The sequence below is a fragment of the Lycorma delicatula genome, chromosome 13 (genome assembly GCF_047948215.1).
Source record: "Lycorma delicatula isolate Av1 chromosome 13, ASM4794821v1, whole genome shotgun sequence".
In the NCBI taxonomy this organism is placed as follows: domain Eukaryota; kingdom Metazoa; phylum Arthropoda; class Insecta; order Hemiptera; family Fulgoridae; genus Lycorma; species Lycorma delicatula.
The window spans coordinates 45,872,045-45,892,722 of NC_134467.1; the positions used below are offsets into that span (position 1 = coordinate 45,872,045).

Genomic DNA, 20,678 nt, shown 5'->3' on the forward strand with positions numbered 1-20,678 from the left:
AAAAAAAAACAGTATTAATCTTTTTTAGATGTAACATGACTTCCGTGCTATTAGAGAGGTAGCTACTTTACCTGCTAGACTAAAAGTTCCAGATTCGATACCCGGTTACATCTAGAAAATAGGACCTCAGAAATGGTCGGCCTGAGACTGTACAAGACTACACTTCATTTACACTCGTACATATCATCCTCTGAAGTATTATCTAAACGGTAATTACCGGAGGCTAAACAGAAAAAAAAGAAAAAGGTTAACCCGATTAAAAAAAACTGTAGGTACTGGGTTCGGCTCTTTGAATTAACGTTTTTTTTTTTTTTTTTAATATTTCATTCTTAATTTGCACATAAAAATAATTCTTAACCCGACAAGAAATTCAAAAACAAACAAATAACCATCAGACGGTGAAAGTGAACACAAAGCTTAAAGTTGCTTTAAGTTGTTTTATTTTATATTTTTGACTTTATTTCCTGCCACTGAGTAAAGGGATATATAAAAGCGATAAGACTCTGTTAACCTTGAACGTACGTGATTGGAGTGAGGAACGGTTACATAACTGTGTACAGCAACAAAACGTTGATGAGACAGGGCGGCAACGAACTTTTATCTTCATCACGTATTATAAAAACAAATATTCATAATCTATTTTATTTTAAATAATTTATTAATATCAATTGACAACATTAACATCCAGTTATTTTTTCTTTTTAATTATGAAATAAGGATGGCAGTTAACGGTTTGGAAAGAAACGTAGTTATTATTACTTCTTTTTTTTTTAACCTCCGGGATCACCGTTAGGTATTACTTTCAGAGGATAGGATGAATGATTTGTAGCGTGTGTGAAAATGCCATGCCTGACCGGGATTTAAACCCGGGATCTCCGGATGAAAGGCTAAGACCCTACCACTCGCGTCACGGAGGCCGGTTATACTTAGTATACTTGATTACTTTTTTATAATCGTAATTTATTTTTCTCGGAAAACCACAAAAAAAAATTCACATAAAATAATGTAATTATAAAAGAAAATAAAATATAAATATTTTTATATTTGCTATAAATATTTATAGCAAAATTAAAGCATTTTTTTTTTTTTTGAATTATTGATTACATTTAAAAAATACGTTTACAATAAATTATATTGAAAGTAGTTTAAAAGTGTTATAATATTTAAAAAAAACCCTTTCGGCACACCGGAAGGCGAAGGTAGATTTCACCTGTGCTAAGTATGGGATAAAAAAGATTTCCACCTTAAAGTTAAGAAAAACTTCATATTTACTCGATACAAAAATAACTGCACGGGAAAAAAGTTTCACATGTTTAGCGTACGACAATTTTAGCCCATCTTACAATTCCGGTAATATTTTGGTCGTCCTTGCCGTAAGGGTTGGTCATATCAAAAATTGTTTCAGACAAAAGCTTTAGGTAATGTTAGAGGATTAACGATCACTTTAAACAGATTCGATATTGTGCCTATTAAGGGAGGTATGTTTTTTTTGTCTTCAAAACCCCATTTTTTCCATCCCCTGGGCCATAGTTGCAGCAATAGTTGGCGATATCAAAAAACTTTACTTACATATATTTTAGGCCCTTATAGGAATTTGAACGGAAGTTCAATATTTTACTTAATAAGAAAGTTATAGCGATGTTTTGTTTTTTCGAAAAAGCCACCCCATTTCCACTCCCATAGTCCGATTTTTCCCATTAACGAACTCGATCGAGATTTTTGGTAGTTATATTTTATGTATCAATTTGAAAGTGACTGGCGCAAAATTACGGCAGTTATCGTGTCCATAATATAAAATAAGTGAAATATATATATATATATATATATATATATATATACTTATGATATATCGTTGAAAAGCTCTCAGTGAGGGCTTATTATTTTTTGGATTTTCGGCCCGTTTTGTTCAGTCGATTGCAATCAAAAGGGGAGGTGAACAACTAGATATTACAACAGTCCTAAATCCAACATTTCAACAATCTAAGGCTAATCGTTTTTGAGTTATGCGAGATACATATGTACAAACGTCACGCCAAAACTAGTAAAAATGGATTCAGGGATGGTCAAAACGGATATTTCCATTGAAATCTGAAAACCGAAATTTTTCGCGATCATAATCTACTTTCTTTAATTCGTACAAGGAATTAAAAACTATTAACTCGAAAATTAAAACTAATGAATGCAGTAATCTGTATTATTAATATAAGGAAGTAATAATAAATAAAAAACTAACATTAGTAAAATAAAAAGATGGCTCTAAACAAAATTTACTTCCTGTGATAACTTTGTACGTAGTGATGATTGTGAGGGAGTGTGCACGTGAATGGGACCAGCAGCAAAATTTCTAGAATGTTCCGACTCCCGTCCTCAATCTTGTTCGCGCCGTAATTCGTCAACAAAAAAAAACTGCGTGTGTCAAAATGTGTTACGTTGATGAAAAATTATATTTGTTTATAATATTATTACCAATAATAAGCAATGTAGGGAAAATAAACCAAACTTATATATATATATATATATTATCTAATCTTTTCTTTCTATAATTTGTTAAATTAATATTATTGTTATTAACGATTAAAGTTGTCAAATACACCAAATAATATTTCTTTACGATCTGTAGCGTCGTTATTAAAGCCGTATCAGATTTTGTTTACTTGATTATTTGTATTTGGCGAACTCAGTATATATTTAGGAATAATTTATATGAATCTAAACGACCATTCAGAAAAGAATTCAACATGTAAACTAGGTTAGTTCTTTTAATAATGTGTTTTGCATGTATGTTAATTACAAAGTTAGGTTAAGTTAGCAGTAATTGTCGGAATTTAATGAACTAAACGTTTTTTTCATTTGCACACTTTATAAGGCTTTAACAAATGATTATTTATAGTTTAATCAAATATATTTTAATTTAAATTAAATAAAATTTATATAGATTACTTTATACATAATAAAAATAATTTGCTTTCAAGTAAGTATCGATACACTAAAAGAGACGTTTCTGATTATTTTGTAGACTAAATTTTTTTGTATTTAATTTCTACTTAAATGTGCTTTAATAGTTGCTACTTATTAATTATTTCGGGTGTCAATATTTTATTGAAATTCTGTTTTTTGTTTTAAAAAAATTTAGATTTCTGTTAATAACAAAATCTTTTACCTGCGTCTGCATTTGGTGACTAATAAATTAGCTGTATATTTTAGAAAGGAAAATTGCCTTTATTGTTCAGTATGAAATACTTTACACATAGTACATTCAATTTGTATTTTTATTTGAAAATCCTTACCTACCGATTGATGTTTTTTCCATATGTTAGGCGTTTTCCAAAAGTCATTAATCTCAAAAAAAAACAGACAACTTTTTTTTATTTAAACAATTTTCTTGTACAACTTACCGTTTTGGAGCTGTAGATTTTGAAAGTGTGAAAATGTTGTGAATCGGGCACGTGTTCGAAACCGGTCTAGTCGCTGCACAATGCCTATCTCCCCGGCTACAGTAACAATAGGACCGCTGCGTTGCCGTTGTATCACTATAACTCTGGAATGCCAAATCGTACAAGAAAATTGTTTCAATAAAAGTTGTCTGTTTTTTTGAGATTAACAACTTTTCCAAATGCAATACAGACGAAAAACAATTTTTTCCGGCGAAAAAACCGAAAAAAACCGTTTTTTCCAACTTCAGCGCCACCTAGTATTTCAATTTTAAATTATACGGCTTAACTTTAAAGACATTATTTATAGAGGAGAATGTCCTCTACATTTTTTGTTTGAAAAACGTTTCTTTAAAATGGATAGATTCAGAGAAAAACGCATTTCAAAAACTTTTTGAGTTTTTCAAAAATCTATGGAGGGGGATATTAAAAATCTAGAGTTAAGCTTCCCTCATCGCTCCTAACGCATGGACAAAAGATCAATCGGTAGGAAAGGATTTTCAAATAAAAATACAAATTGACTGTACTAAAATATTTTCTCACTTTTTTGAAACTTACATTGATGTGTAAGACATTGATCTGCAGATCAAGACGGTCGGTTTTTATGTTAGATGGTCAGATTTATTAATTTTTTTTTCAACAAAAATTTATTCCAATTTTTTTAAAAATATTTTTTATTAACCGTGATAACTTACAATTAATTGTACAACATAATAAATGAAAGTAACTTTTAAAATTCATCTGTTTGTGTTAGCTAAATAACATAGCCAACGGTACATAAACGGGTAATGTTGAGGCTTTCAATTCTTTAATTATATCTAATATTCAATTTATATATTTATACAATTACAACCGCGCACGTAAACATGATCATTGCACATATACATAAAAGCGCATTCGTGTGCGCTCTTATATAATTTTTTTGTGCTATATATTACAGCTTTTTATTTTAATTAAAGCAGAAATTAAAAAAAAATCGAGTTGTGTAATTAACAATAAAAATGTAATGTCGCCGTGTCCGAGTCGCTGAAAGCGTGCTTGCTTGCTACATCTTACACCAAAAGGTAGTTTTCCACAACTAGACTGTAACGTCTTCAATAACTAATCATCTTAAAAGAAAAATAACTGAATCACAAATTAATTATTATAGAATATAAAAAATATTAGCGACGGTATGTAAGGGGGTAATGATATGATTACACTGTTTCTAAATTTATCAAACTTAGCTGATTACTACGTATACAGTAAGCACATCTACAATGCAAATGCGCGCGCACCCCCACTCGCACACACACACACACACACACACACACACACACACACACACACACACACACACACACACACACACACACACACACACACACACACACACACACACACACACACACACACACACAGACAGACAGACAGACAGACAGACAGACAGACAGACAGACAGACAGAGAGAGAGAGAGAGAGAGAGAGAGAGAGACATTATTTCTTATTAATACTAACATAAAGTAATGTGTGAAGTTTAATCTATATTTGTTTAGACATTTTATACTTCATTCTTGTATATTCACTAGCTGCAGGGGATGCCTCAGGCACGTTTCCGTAGCTAGGCCCTTTAGGCGGGTTGCCCTAGCGGGCGGCGTCTTGGAATGGGATTATTAAGTGTCCAAAATTGATTAGCTCTTGTGTAAAATATTTTTTTTTTTGAATGATGAAAATTGATATAACGATAAAACAAAAGTTAAATGAGAAATTTAACTCGTAACGAAATTTAACCTTAACTAACGAGTCGGGATTTTCAGCTAGTGATCGGTACATTCCGGTGCCTACTTTTAGGTATTTCATAAGAAAGCTTCCTATTGTAATGGGTACCATGATTCGACTTCCCGAAAATTTAGACATATCTTCGCGTTTCACATCCTCCAGACCCCAAAACCATCGTCAGTTCGAAATTTTATGCATACATCTATATATATATATATATATATATATATATATATTTCACTTTCTTGTGGACACGATAGCTGCTGTAAGTTTGCGCCAATCACTTTCAAATTGATACATAAAGTATAACGACCCAAAATCTTGGTCAAGTTTTTTAATGGGCAAAATCGGACCATGGGGGTGGAAATGGGGGGGCTTTTTCGAAAAAAAAAAACAAAATATCGTTATAACTTTCTTATTAAGTAAAATATCGAATTCGTTTGAAGTTCCTACTATTCTTTGGATAAGGGCCTAAAACTTATCTTAGTAAAGTTTCTTGATATAACCAACCGTTGGCCCAGGGGGTGAAAAAATGAGGTTTCGAAGACAAAATATCATATAGGAACAGTGTGGAATCGGTTAAAGTAATCGTTAGTCCTCTAAACATTACCTAAAACTTTTGTACGAAACAATTTTTGATATGACCAACTCTTACGGCAAGAGATGAACAAAATGTTGCTAGAATTGAAAAAAGATATGGGGCTTGTAGTATGCTAAACATATAAACCTTTTTTTCACATGTAACCGTTGAATAAATTTGAAGTTTTTCTTAAATTTAAGGTGGAAATCTTTTTTTATCCCCTACTTAACACCGTTGAAATCTACTCCGCTTTCCGGCGGGCCGAAAAGGATTTTTGGTTATAGTTCATTATTTTATGAAGAAAAACAATGACACAAATATATAAAAAAATATGAAAAAAAAAAATTTAAAACACCACTCTTAAATTAAAGACACTAAAAGTAAAAAAAAATTTTGATTGTAAGATTATGTGAAAGTCGTAGCTTCAAATTAAAAATTTGATGTTTTTGCCAATTTTTTCTTATGCGTGTTTGCTTCCCACTCTTTAGGCCATTCATCACGTATAAAAAAAAATTGGCAAAAACATCAAATATTTAATTTGAAGTTATGATTTTCACATAATCTTACATATCACCATCAAATCCATTCTGAGATACCGTCCTAAAATTATTTTTTACATTTTAGTGCGTTTAATATATTTTTAATTTTCTATTTTTTAGTCTTCATAAGTTTATAATTTACAACTGCGCTAGCGCAGAGGTTTGAACGTATTTATCGAAAGATCGGATCGGTACGTTTTACGGTGGGTGAGTGGAATCAAAACGTAGGGCTAAACAATTTAATTTCCGGATAACCAACATCCGGTCGATCAAGATTGTACGTAATGCGTTAAACACTTAACGCTCGACCTGCTGATACATATGCCGTTTGAATCGTGAAAATCGGACGAGCGGTTGCCGAGATATTACGGTGGCACCCCATCCCCAATTCCCGAACGGCGCCCCGGGGGGACTTGAAAATATTATCATCCAACTAGTACCACTGGGAGCGGATAGGGTATCGCCGTGGGGGGTCGAAAAATTTTTTCAGAGCGCTAGGACTGACCGTTTTCGAGATATTTGCAATTTTCATCCAAAAATTCGGATCCGGTTAAAAAGTACTAAATTTTCCCAAAATTTCGATATATATTTCGCTTATATATCGATATGTACACGGTATATATAATATGCATAAGTATACAACTAACCACCACGAGACATGTACTAACTAAATGGGATTTTCCGCTAGTGATCAGTAGATTTCGGTGCTAAGCTAAGTGGGACGCGCGCGCGCGTGCACACACACACACACAATACCGTTTAGTAGGGTAGGATTAGCTGTTAGTAGTACAAAACGTTCAATTTTTCTTTTTGCCTCCGGGACCAACGTTTAGGTATTGCTTCAGAGGATGGAATAAAACGATACAATTTTGAATCCTGTGGCGTGTGAAAATGCCATATCTGACCGGGATTCGAACCAGGGACCGCCGAATGAAAAGCCGAGACGCTACCACTCGCACTACAGATGCCCGCTAATAAGTTATATTTAGAGTTCATCAAGCGACATACAACGAAATAATATAAATAAATTTAAAAAAATAGAATAAAAAAATAAATAGAATAAATAAATAGAATATAAAAAAATAAATACATCGGTGATGAAAACGTTTGTAGTGTTAAAGAGTTTAATTTTATATTTTTGTATAGTTATAATTTTATAAAATACAGAATATAACTGATGCATTTACGTTCTAACTGTGTAACCTTGAATGGTTGTATGTTTAGGAAGTGAGGATTCGGTTTCCTAGCAACCGCTGGTACAGAGTTGCCAGACTTACAAACAGACGTTGGCAGATACATAGCGAGTTGAAAAAAAAAGATGCATGTAAGTTCTAACTGTCTAACCTTGAAAGATTGTTGTAGGCGAAGCGAGGAAGGGAATTCGGTTTCCTAACAACCGTTACATTCAGATAGACAGCGGGTGAATAAAAATTGTTATGTCTTCCGCGTTACTAAAACAAATACTCTACTGACGCGTCAAAGTGCATCTATTAACAAATTTGAATCGACAGCATATCAACATTAAATTATTTTAATTTTTTTTTTCTTATGAAATTAATATTTTGGCATGTTAAAAATACAAAGGCTGACGGATTCGGCACCTTTATTTTAAAACGGATTATTTTTATAAACACAAGACCCAACATTGTATTAATATTATACGTATTTTAAAGTTTATGTAATTTAACATTACATATTGTGTATGGGGCTGATGATGATCATAAAATAATAATAATAATGAAAATTATTTTATATTGAAACGGTTTTTTATACTTTCTTGCATTTGAGAAACGCGAAACATTTGAATAGATTTAATACATAATTTACTACGCAAATAAGAATCATAATGTTAATATATCATTTTTTTTCATAATTCGCGTTTATACTTCACACTCACACATTTACACTCCAATAAAAGTTATGAGTTATTATAAAGCTAATCGTCGATTTTTCTTTCTCGCCATAATATCTAAAACTTCATCAGGATTAATAGTAATATTTCTATGTACTGACAAACAAACTAATGAACATAATCTTCCATCCCCCATCTTATTACGCGCAATCATTTTGACTCTATTGTGGAGAACTAGCATTCATTATTACATGTTACCGGAAGAGTCGCTAAAACTTGTAAGAGAAAATGGATATTCGGAAAATATTCTTTATTGCAACGATTCAATATTTCAATTATTTCTAGATCGTATTTTAAATTTAATGACTTTATCCCCTCGCATGTTGTTCTCCTCGGTCGTTGTTCGTATAAATGTAAATTGTTAAGTACAGCCTACAAATAAATTTTTACTTAAATGATTATCTAATAGTTTCTTTTTTATTATCTGCTTCTACAAATTGTGCTTGTCTATGTGAGAGACGGGGGGAGAAAGAGAGAGAGAGAGTATGAGTATGGATGTGTTTTTTTTAATGCACTATCTATTCACTAGAAAAAAATTACAAAAATGTATATTTATATGAATATAAAATATTAACACTCCGATGTTATTTTACTGAATCGGTTCGGTTACATTTTATCTTCGATAACTCCTCAAAACTGTCTCCGGCATTATTCTGTTGTCGAGTTTCGTTAACAACATATCCTAGCCTGGTGGCATGTTTTAAATATACAAATAAAATCGGTTTAAAACAGCAAGATAACATCTCCTTGTTTTACAACGGCCACATTAATTTGCTGTTATATTCTATCTGCCCCAGTCTTTATTGTAGTTATAATACATCTAAAATATCTCAGATACTAAAATTAACGGCCAGAATTACTTTCTCTGAGAGTGATAATGTTCACTATATGAAGTTCTTACACGGCTGAATATTATCTGAATTTTGGGAAACCATTTATTTCCAGTCTTCACTTTTCCTTGTAAGCCTGGCATGAGACTTGTTATTCTTAAGTTGGTTGCGTTGCTTTCAGAAGCGACTTGTGACTCGTGTCGTGTCAGGTCACTTTCAACCATTAGATAAATTAATTTTTGCACACACACACACACACACACACACACACACACACACACAAACACACACACACACACACACACTCACACAGGCTTGTACGAACTGAAGAGTTTTGATTATAATTTTTCAAGGTAATAGAATATTCCATAAACAGATATGGATAAATATTAATTTATCTGTTGGCTTTTGTTTAGAAGCCCTCTTCATAAGTCATTCGTGTACCGTCGGCCAATTATTTTTATTTTATATTAAATAACGCTTTGAGTTACGTATGTTTATGATATATAACTATATATACTGACTTTAAACACCGCCAGAATGTCATTAAATAAATAATCTTTTTATTACTATAACAGTTAATACCTTGGAAATCGATTTAGTTAAATACACCTGATTACTTCGTATCTATAATTTTTTTTCTCGGCGAAATCATTGAAATTATTTCAGACGGTACGATTTTTATCGATTAAAGCGAACCGAATCGCAACTGTCTGTTTGAAATTCCTTCTTTAGTTGCAAAACTTATTTATTAAATAAAAAAATACTATTTTAAATATATTATATTATTGAACATATTTTAAAAGCAATAATGAACTGTTTACTCGAAAATTTAAACCAAATAATTTAACGTTAATATAGAAGTATTAATAAAAAAAAAGAAAAGATATTAAAATAAAATAAAAATGTATTTAAAACAATGGTAAAAAAAAGTGCGGTGTAACTTTGTTTAGCTTGATTGCGGGAGATGTATAAAGACAAAGGGAGAAAAAAAACGTGTTTCGTAATTTCTGTGTGCGTTATTTACCGGCTGGCTGCTTTATCCGGCTGCTGTAAGTCTGATTGTTACTCATCCATTATTTCTCTCTTTCTCTCCGATTTGTACCGCAATAGTCATCTGATTTAATACATGCGACAAAAGATATAGGCGATAAGTTTGAAACCGAATAAGAAATTATTGAACCCTGCATTTTAATACTTCACGGGAAGATTTGATGAAAAAGTAACATCAATAACATCACTAATTCAAACCCATTTTAGAACTAGATAAATAGATGGAAAATAGACTTTGCATTCCTGCAACCGCTGTTCCCGGTGAACGACTTTTTTCAAAAACGGGACAGTTAATAACTAAAAGTCGTATTAGACTTACTTCAAAGATTTCGAAAAAATATATTTCTACATGTAAATATGTAAAATACTGTAAAGTTTATTTGAAAAGTCTTAATTAACTATTTATTTTGCTTAATTTTTTACTATTATTTTTTTGTGATGATAGACCAAACATTTTTAAAAACAAAATGTTTGTTTTTTTTGTGTAAATAACTGTGCGGTTAGTAAAAACATCAAAGTAAATATAAATCCTAACTATCGATGTTATAAGTAAACATAGACGGAATGAATGGCTCTCTCAAAGTAAAGTACAGCACAAGCTATATTATTTTAAATGATTGATTTTGTCATGTATAATTTGATATTGATGTCGACTTAATTATTTATTTATTTTTATTTATATATTTATAATTTAAAACTTACATGATCATCCGTCAGACCTAAGTCTGTCGACAGATATACTACAGAATTATACTATAGAATTATTACTACATTATTAAGTGGTTAATGCAATAACCAGTTTTATGTAACAACTAAATATATTAGTTTTTATAATAGTTATAATAGTAGTACAATTATAAAAATTAATTTAACAAAATTAAACTATATATTTAAAAACTAATGAACAAATTATTTCTTTAATATTTGTAACGTATTAGATTTAGTAACTAAAACTATATTCAAGAAACAAAACTATATACTTAATTACACAATTAATATCTTGTTGCAACAATTACATAAAGAAAATAAATAACTAAGCTTTAACCATTCAACAATACATTATTTATTGATTTACAATAATTATCAACATTAAAATAATAACTATAATCATGTTATAATTGTCTGGACTGCCAGTATCAATCCAACATGAATCCTGTTAGTACCTAATTACGTTATAGTTAATGCCCACTCAACTAGACGTTTTTTTATATCCCTTTTTTCTTTTTTACATTATTGAGGTGATTCGGTAAAGAATTAAGTACTGCAGGAACAACATACTTCTTTAATCGTTTACCGTAATTATTATTATATCTATCTGTTTTTTTTTTGTCTTCAATCATTTGACTGGTTTGATGCAGCTATTTCCTATCTGATTTCCTATCTAGTACTAGTCGTTTCATTTCAGTATACCCTCTACATCCTACATCCCTAACAATTTGTTTTACATATTCCAAACGTGGCCTGCCTACACAATTATTCCCTTCTACTTGTCCTTCCAATATTAAAGCGACTATTCCAAGATGTCTTAGTATATGGCCTATAAGTCTGTCTCTTCTTTTAACTATATTTTTCCAAACGCTTCTTTCTTCATCTATTTGCCGCAATACCTCTTCATTTGTCACTTTATCCACCCGTCTGATTTTTAACATTCTCCTATAGCACCACATTTTAAAAGCTTCTAATCTTTTCTTCTCAGATACTCCGATCGTCCAAGTTTCACTTCCATATAAAGCGACACTCCAAACATACACTTTCAAAAATCTTTTCCTGGCATTTAAATTAATTTTTAATGTAAAGAAATTATATTTCTTACTGAAGGCTCGTTTAGCTTGTGCTATTCGGCATTTTATATCGCTCCTGCTTCGTCCATCTTTAGTAATTCTACTTCCCAAATAACAAAATTCTTCTACCTCCATAATCTTTTCTCCTCCTATTTTCACATTCAGTGGTCCATCTTTGTTATTTCTACTACATTTCATTACTTTTGTTTTGTTCTTGTTTATTTTCACGCCATAGTTCTTGCGTAGGACTTCATCTATGCCGTTCATTGTTTCTTTTAAATCCTTTTTATTCTCGGCTAGAATTGCTATATCATCAGCAAATCGTAGCATCTTTATCTTTTCACCTTGTACTGTTACTCCGAATCTAAATTGTTCTTTAACATCATTAACTGCTAGTTCCACGTAAAGATTAAAAAGTAACGGAGATAGGGAACATCCTTGTCGGACTCCCTTTCTTATTACAGCTTCTTTCTTATGTTCTTCAATTGTTACTGTTTGGTTCCTGTACATGTTAGTAATTGTTCTTCTATCTCTGTATTTGAACCCTAATTTTTTTAAAATGCTGAACATTTTATTCCAGTCTACGTTATCAAATGCCTTTTCTAGGTCTATAAACGCCAAGTATGTAGGTTTGGTTTTCTTTAATCTTCCTTCTACTATTAATCTGAGGCCTAAAATTGCTTCCCTTGTCCCTATACTTTTCTGAAACCAAATTGGTTTTCTCCTAACACTTCCTCCACTCTCCTCTCAATTCTTCTGTGTAGAATTCTAGTTAAGATTTTTGATGCACGACTAGTTAAACTAATTGTTTTGTATTCTTCACATTTATCTGCCCCTGCTTTCTTTGGTATCATTACTATAACACTTTTTTTGAAGTCTGACGGAAATTCCCCTTTTTCATAAATATTACACACCAGTTTGTATAATCTATCAATCGCTTCCTCACCTACACTGCGCACTAATTCTACACGTATTCCGTCTATTCCAGGAGCCTTTCTGCCATTTAAATCCTTTAATGCTCTCTTATATTCAGATCTCAGTATTGTTTCTCCCATTTCGTCCTCCTCAACTTCCTCTTCTTCCTCTATAACACCATTTTCTAATTCATTTCCTCCGTATAACTCTTCAATATATTCTACCAATCTATCGACTTTACCTTTCGTATTATATATTGGTGTACCATCTTTGTTGTACCATCTATCTGTAATAAAGCTAATTGTTCTCAAATTGTATCCACTTTCTATATTTACCCTGTATTCACTGTTGTAAAAGTTCTTAAAAATAATTAAGAATTTAAATAGACCTCTAACTGACAGAAACCTTGTAAGATTATTTAAATTAGTGTCATAATTGTTATCAGAATCATAACGAGCAATATCTTTGAGGACCCTATTTTGTATTAAATTTATTTTATTTATGAGATAATCTGCGGCTGATCCTCATGCTGTCAAGCCGTATCGATTATGTCGTGATTAATAATTATTCATTTTGTCATGTATATATTTATTGAGTAAATTTATAAACGAGTAAAAAAAAAGTTATTTGGCTCTCGTTTTGCTGTTGGTGATTAAACATTTAAAAAAATGTGTTTTGGGGCTTACAGATAAAATTTAATTGTTTAAGATTTACTCGGTTAAATAGTAGAGTTATTGAAAAGATCTTAAAATTAGACCGGATTACATGCAACGTAAAAAGCATGAAATATGCTTAAAATAAGCATGAAATATTTCAAAATATGCAACTTTAAATAATAAAAACATTTTAATTTTTAATTTTATTTTTATTTCAAAATCAGCGTACAATTATTAAGTAGTAGTATAAGATGTCGATAAATTCGATGATTAACAATTATTTAACATTTTGTTACTTTTGTAAACGTAAACAATCAGGTACTGTTCCAAATGATCGGTAAGATTGTGTCTTCGACCACTCAAAATATTTTTATAAGTGGAAAAGGATCCGTTCCACATACACTGAGGTATCTGGGCAGTATTTGAATTTGGGTACTATATTAACACTTATTGTTTTTTGGCAAAGGTTCACCCGTCCCATTAATAAAACTATCAATTTGACACAAAGGTTCAAATCCTGGGTTATTGTTCAAATTTTTCTTTAAGTTTACTCGGGAATACCTATGGCAATGCGGAATTCATTTAGCGGATTTTATTCATTAACCGAATAGATTCAGTCAACGCCAAACCTTAGTTTCAATCTTTTTAATACTCGCAGGTATGTGGGAAAAAATGAGTGCTAATCGCAGCTATGTTTTTTTAAAATCGTTAAATTTTTCCTTCGACTGACAAACTGCCATGGCTTCTGATTTATCGAAGTCGTTTACTACACCTTTGATGGCCTCGAAATGTTCGTTGGAGAACAGTACAAATTCAATCCACGTTCCTCATCGAGTTACCACCGCTTCGGGAGGTAAAGGCGAATTTGGCAGTTTTTCTTTATAGGCCTTATTGCGAGTAGGTGCCTTAAGAAACACTTTCTTTGTTGATGAAATCAGTTTATTTACATTCCCAAACGTGGATCGTAATTCTTCAGCGAGTCGATGTACTCCGTGGGCAAAGCACGTCGCATGAATCAAATTGGGATAAAATACTTGGAGGGCTCTGGCTCCCTTGATCATACAGGGAGCAGCATCAGAAAGAAATATAAACACTTTCATCTGCAGAAGATTCAGAAAATATTTTTTTAATAAATTTTGATGATCTTAACTAGAATTTTATACAGAAGAATTGAGAGGAGAGTGGAAGAAGTGTTAGGAGAAGACCAATTTGGTTTCAGGAAAATTATAGGGACAAGGGAAGCAATTTTAGGCCTCAGATTAATAGTAGAAGGAAGATTAAAGAAAAACAAACCGACATACTTGGCGTTTATAGACCTAGAAAAGGCTTTCGATAACGTAGACTGGAATAAAATGTTCAGCATTTAAAAAAAATTAGGGTTCAAATACAGAGATAGAAGAACAATTGCTAACATGTACAGGAACCAAACAGCAACGGTAACAATTGAAGAACATAAGAAAGAAGTCGTAATAAGAAAGGGAGTCCGACAAGGATATTCCCTATCTCCGTTACTTTTTAATCTTTACTTGGAACTAGCAGTTAATGATGTTAAAGAACAATTTAGATTCGGAGTAACAGTACAAGGTGAAAAGATAAAGATGCTACGATTTGCTGATGGTATAGTAATTCTAGCCGAGAGTAAAAAGGATTTAGAAGAAACAATGAACGGCATAGATGAAGTCCTACGCAAGAACTATCGCATGAATATAAACAAGAAGAAAACAAAAGTAATGAAATGTAGTAGAAATAACAAAGATGGACCGCTGAATGTGAAAATAGGAGCAGAAAAGATTATGGAGGTAGAAGAATTTTGTTATTTGGGAAGTAAAATTACTAAAGATGGACGAAGCAGGAGCGATATAAAATGCCGAATAGCACAAGCTAAACGAGCCTTCAGTAAGAAATATAATTTGTTTACATCAAAAATTAATTTAAATGTCAGGAAAAGATTTTTGAAAGTGTATGTTTGGAGTGTCGCTTTATATGGAAGTGAAACTTGGACGATCGGAGTATCTGAGAAGAAAAGATTAGAAGCTTTTGAAATGCGGTGCTATAGGAGAATGTTAAAAATCAGATGGGTGGATAAAGTGACAAATGAAGAGGTATTGCGGCAAATAGATGAAGAAAGAAGCATTTGGAAAAATATAGTTAAAAGAAGAGACAGACTTATAGGCCACATACTAAGGCATCCTGGAATAGTCGCTTTAATATTGGAAGGACAGGTAGAAGGGAAAAATTGTGTAGGCAGGCCACGTTTGGAGTATGTAAAACGTGGCCTGCCTACACAATTTTTCCTGTAGGATGTAGGATGTAGAGGGTATACTGAAATGAAACGACTAGCACTAGATAGGGAATCTTGGAGAGCTGCATCAAACCAGTCAAATGACTGAAGACAAAAAAAAAAAAAATTTGATGAAAAACACACTTTTGAACTTACCATGTTCAATTTTTATATTATCACGTAATTTTCCGCATTTTTGTAGCCACACACTTGTAATGTTTCATTTTCCAAGAACGGAAAATATTTCACGTTTTTTTTCGCTGGCGAATCAGTTCTGCTCAAATAATTGAAGAAATAACACGACGGCATATTTACATTTGTATCAGAATAAATTTGTATAAAAAAAAACAATAAAAAAACACTGTTTAAAAGCGAGTAGTTATAAAATCGAGAAAATTCAGAGACAAACTATCCGTGTAAAAGCTAAAACAGAATTGTGTCTTCAGAGAAAAAATTCTTTTCTGCTTTGTCCAGGTAAAAAAATGAGTCAGAGTTGTAAAACAAAATGGATTAAGATATCAAACCTGAATTCAGACAAACAACAACTTTTTATTTTATTTTTATTTCAGTATTATAAAGTAATATTCATTTTGGTTTCCGTAAAAAAATAAGTAATATCTCATTTTCCCGTGTAAATTAGATTATTAAAAGCAATTTCTTTCAAAAATTGTTTTGCGATAATATTTTTAATTAAACTAAAAAATCATCAATCTATTCCGAAGATTGACCAAAATAAATAATATCAGATCTTTAGTTATAAAATTTTGAAATAAGTTATCTCCCATTTAGTTGATTTTACATTTTAACAGCATTAAATAGTTTCACATAATAAATGGAAAATAATATTAGTAAAAAAAATATTTATTGAGCATAAAAAAAAAAAATTATTGGTGATTTGATACCGAACCCCACGAATAGCAAAAGGAGTCGTTACCATAAAGTCACACACGCAACACGAAGACTTTGTGTCAGTTGCACTTCATAAGATGTGTCCCCTGTTGGTTTGTTTAGGTTTTCATTCATTATTTTGAATTTTATCTTAATTAACAATCAATTTCAATACTCTTAAGAATCAATAGACTTGTATAAAATATTTATTTTTATTAAGGATTATTAAAAAAAAGTTTTTTATTATTTTTAATAAATATTACAACTTTATCAGTACCAAATAATACTAATTCTTATTGAAAGTGAATAATCATTCATAAATATTCGATTGCTAGCTCGTTTAATCATTATCATGTATTTAAAATTTTGTAAAATTTTTGTACAACTAAAAACTTTTGTCCCAAAATCCCTTACTTATATGTTCAAATAACCCGGTAGAAAATTAGATTTTGGGACGAGCGTATACGCATGCGCGCCGAATACTGTGCGCAATGCTACACCTTGCTACAATCATCATGTGTGTTCTAATATCAATAGTATTTATTTGGTGTTGTTCACTTTTGTTTATCTGAGTAAGTAAGTAAATTTATACCATTCTAATATAAATTAATAGAATTTAAGTTTGAGTTTTTTGTATTGGATTGGTGGTGTGGGCTTTAACCTGTAATGTAACTTCATTTGAATTCGTTGTAAAATCGTGTATTTAAGCAACATATTAAAAATTCATTTATCGTGGGCATATTATTATTAGTCGTTTTTAATTACTTATTTCTTTCTATTTATTGGAATTATAATACTTATTTTCCGATACTAGTAAAAAAGAACACTTGATAGTTGACAGTTTTGTAATAGACTGTTGAAGCTTCCAATTATGTTACAATTAATGAAAAACAAATCTGTTTCATGATAACTCCTAGCAAATGTCAATAGTTTTTATTAGTGTCAGGTAGAACTGTAATAAATAAACGTAGATAGGTTACAAAGAACTAATTTGACACTGAACAAATCAAGTAAACCATCTTCTCAACTAAGTACATTTACCTGCCTAATAATTTCGCAAACTATCGATTGTATTAAAAAGTCTCAGAAATTAACATCTCACAAAAGTAAGAATTATAAATAATTTATGAAACGAGTAAATAAAACATACGAACATTGTACGAAAATATTAATACTTCTTAACCTTATTCAAGCTGTCAGAAGTTGATATTGAATTTTCATACTAATGAAAAATGAGTGTTTTGATTTCTTTAAGCAGGTCATAGTCCTTTTGTAAATATATCTGTTGCCTGTTTTTCAGATTGAATGCTTCTTTCTTTCTCCATCTTCCTCACATAATGGCATCTAGTTTTGTTTTATTGTGGAACATCAGTTTATCTTTAAGTTTAATGGCACTCTAATTATCTATTAAGGGTTTTAGATTGACATCACGTGTACAAACTTCCTTTAACAAATTGTCAAGTCAAACCAACAATTTTGTTGCCTCTATTGTAGCAATATATGCAGCTTCCATAGAAGAGAATGATACAAATTTCTGCAATTTACTTTTCACACAACATATCTACCACAGTATTTAAGGACAGTTTCACTAGTCGATCTTCGAGTGACTGTCTAACATAATCGGCATCACTATATGCCTCAATTTGCTTGCTGGTTGTTTTACTATAACTAATGGCATCTTCAAGAATAGATTACAAATATCTGAAATCTCTTTTTACCAAATTAAAATGGGCCTTTATTGGTTGAATCTGTGCTCCAGATGCAATTTTCAGGGCAAAGCTTAAGTGTGGTGTTTTGCCTGAAGCTAAATAATTTAAGCTTCCAATCATTTACCCATAATATTCACCATTACGGGTTAATGGTGACACTAATAAAAGAGGAGAGTTTCCAGGTTCCCAACCAAGTTTGGTTAGAAAGGTTTACAGTTGCTAAACCCATATTTTTGTAGAATTATCTTTGCATATACTGACAAGTCCATTTCTATAAATTTGGCTGTTACAGTAATGTATATCTTAAGATAATTTTTCACTTGATTTGATTTTAATTCAAATCAAGAATTTAACTTTGTTATTAGGCTCATGATCATTGAAGAAGTACCTGTAATAACTGTCATCAACATGAAAAATCTGATGTGGACATCACCTAACTTCCTTTAATGCCTATTAAATTACATATATATTTATATTTTTAATTACATTTTTTTGTTAATATTAAATTATTATTTATTGTAAAAATCTTTTTACAATTGGAGGTTAATAATTATTAATAAATCAATATATTTAAATTAAAAAAAAGATAGTTAAAAAATAAGAAATAAAAAAGGAAATGAAGTCAGATTAGAGCTAATCTGCCTTCCCCTTGTAAGATCGAAATATTTCATTAATTAAAGTTTTATTGGCCTATAACTGGAACCAATGAAAATAGATATCACTTATGATATAATGTTGAAAAGCCCTCAATGAAGGCTTATTACTGCAGTTAAGAAAAATTCCAAAATCCAATTTTTTTGATTTTGGCCCAGTTGATTGCAATCAAAAAGGGAGGTAAACAACTAGGTGTTACAACAGTCCTAAATCCAAAATTTCAATACTCTACTGCTAATCGTTTTTGAGTTACACAAGATACATATGTACGTTCATACAGATGTCACACCAGAACTAGTCAAAATGAATTCAGGATGGTCAAAACGGATAATTCCATTGAAATCTGAAATTTTTCATGACTACAATACTTATTTGTACTTAAAACACCACAATTTATTTACTGATGTACATGCAAAGATCTACCTTGCCTTCCTTTAGACCACATTGCTATAAGAAGTGTGTTAGGCGTTTATACAAATGCTTAGAAACTTGTTTAAGGCCATATAAGCTTTTTAATAATTTGTATGCTTTTTTTGTTCCATCTCATTTCCTTGAGGATATTTCATGAAGACATTCTTGTTTAGTTGCCCATTGAGGAAAGCGGTCTTCACATCATCAGTTAGCTAAAATTTCCCTGACTGTTTTTAAGTGGGAAACAGGGCTGAAATTGTCAAAATAATCAGTCCCTGGATGTTGACTATAGCCCTTAGCAACTAGTATTGCTTTATATTATGGGTAGTTACTGATATATGATTGTGTACAATACATGATAGTTAAAATCGTCCAGTAACAGGTTTGCATTATGTGTCCTATTTATCCATGGCATTTCAAACTGAATGCAACTGTCGCTACTATCGCACTCCTTAGCTGTCCTACATATCCTTTGTACCGACCTCCAACTAATGCTGCATGTTTTAGCAGTGAGTTCATGAACTTCATCAAAGTAAATTGTGCTTCGGAATTCAAAGTCAGATAGCTTTTGAAGAAATTTATACTCATTGTAGATTACATTCTGGAACCACCCTTAATTGTACAGCCATGTTGATCGGGAAACAAAGGTGTTTCCATCTCATTCATATTAAACTTAAGATAGTTACAGAAAAATTACTTACAATCCGATAAAAAATGTAAATTAATGTACTATTCTAAACTGTCTTTGATGTAATGTGGCACTGTTAAATAAATAATCTTGCTAACAAACCAGTATGAACTGAACATATGGAAATAAAATATCATATACTTTGTTAGATACAACAGCTAAGGGCTTAATGAACTCATCAGACTGAACACTGGCATTGCAATTAATTTATACTAATATACAATGACATAATATTAATATACTATAATCAGTATTGAGACAACTGCTCACTGAGACTGCTTCTTCAGCCCTTCATATATTGCCACAATTTTAAATCGATTGTTATGATCCTCACCAAAAAACGCGAATGTTTATTAATTCAACTCTACAAATAAAAATTCTACAAAATTAATGCCTGATATTAATGGAAATTTATTTTTACTACACCTAATGTTAACCAAAATGTGATGTTTTTATTTGAACAACCTGGCTTAAATAGTAATAATTGTAGGCTAAATCTTAATTAAAATTATTGAGAAACAATCGTTTAATCTTTTTCCAAAAGTATAAAATTTTTATTTCTGTTGTTTGGGATTGTAGAGCAATTCAAAGT

The 20,678-nt window shown here is 31.2% G+C and overlaps 1 long non-coding RNA gene across 1 annotated transcript in view; it reads left to right on the plus strand.

The window, feature by feature from the left end:
- LOC142333782 (uncharacterized) overlaps positions 1-2,766 on the plus strand; it is a 33,685-nt gene extending 30,919 nt beyond the window's left edge. The window contains exon 2 of the long non-coding RNA XR_012758689.1: positions 2,621-2,766. This is a non-coding gene — a long non-coding RNA (uncharacterized LOC142333782). The remainder of the gene's footprint in view (positions 1-2,620) is intronic.
- Positions 2,767-20,678: the final 17,912 nt, after the last annotated feature.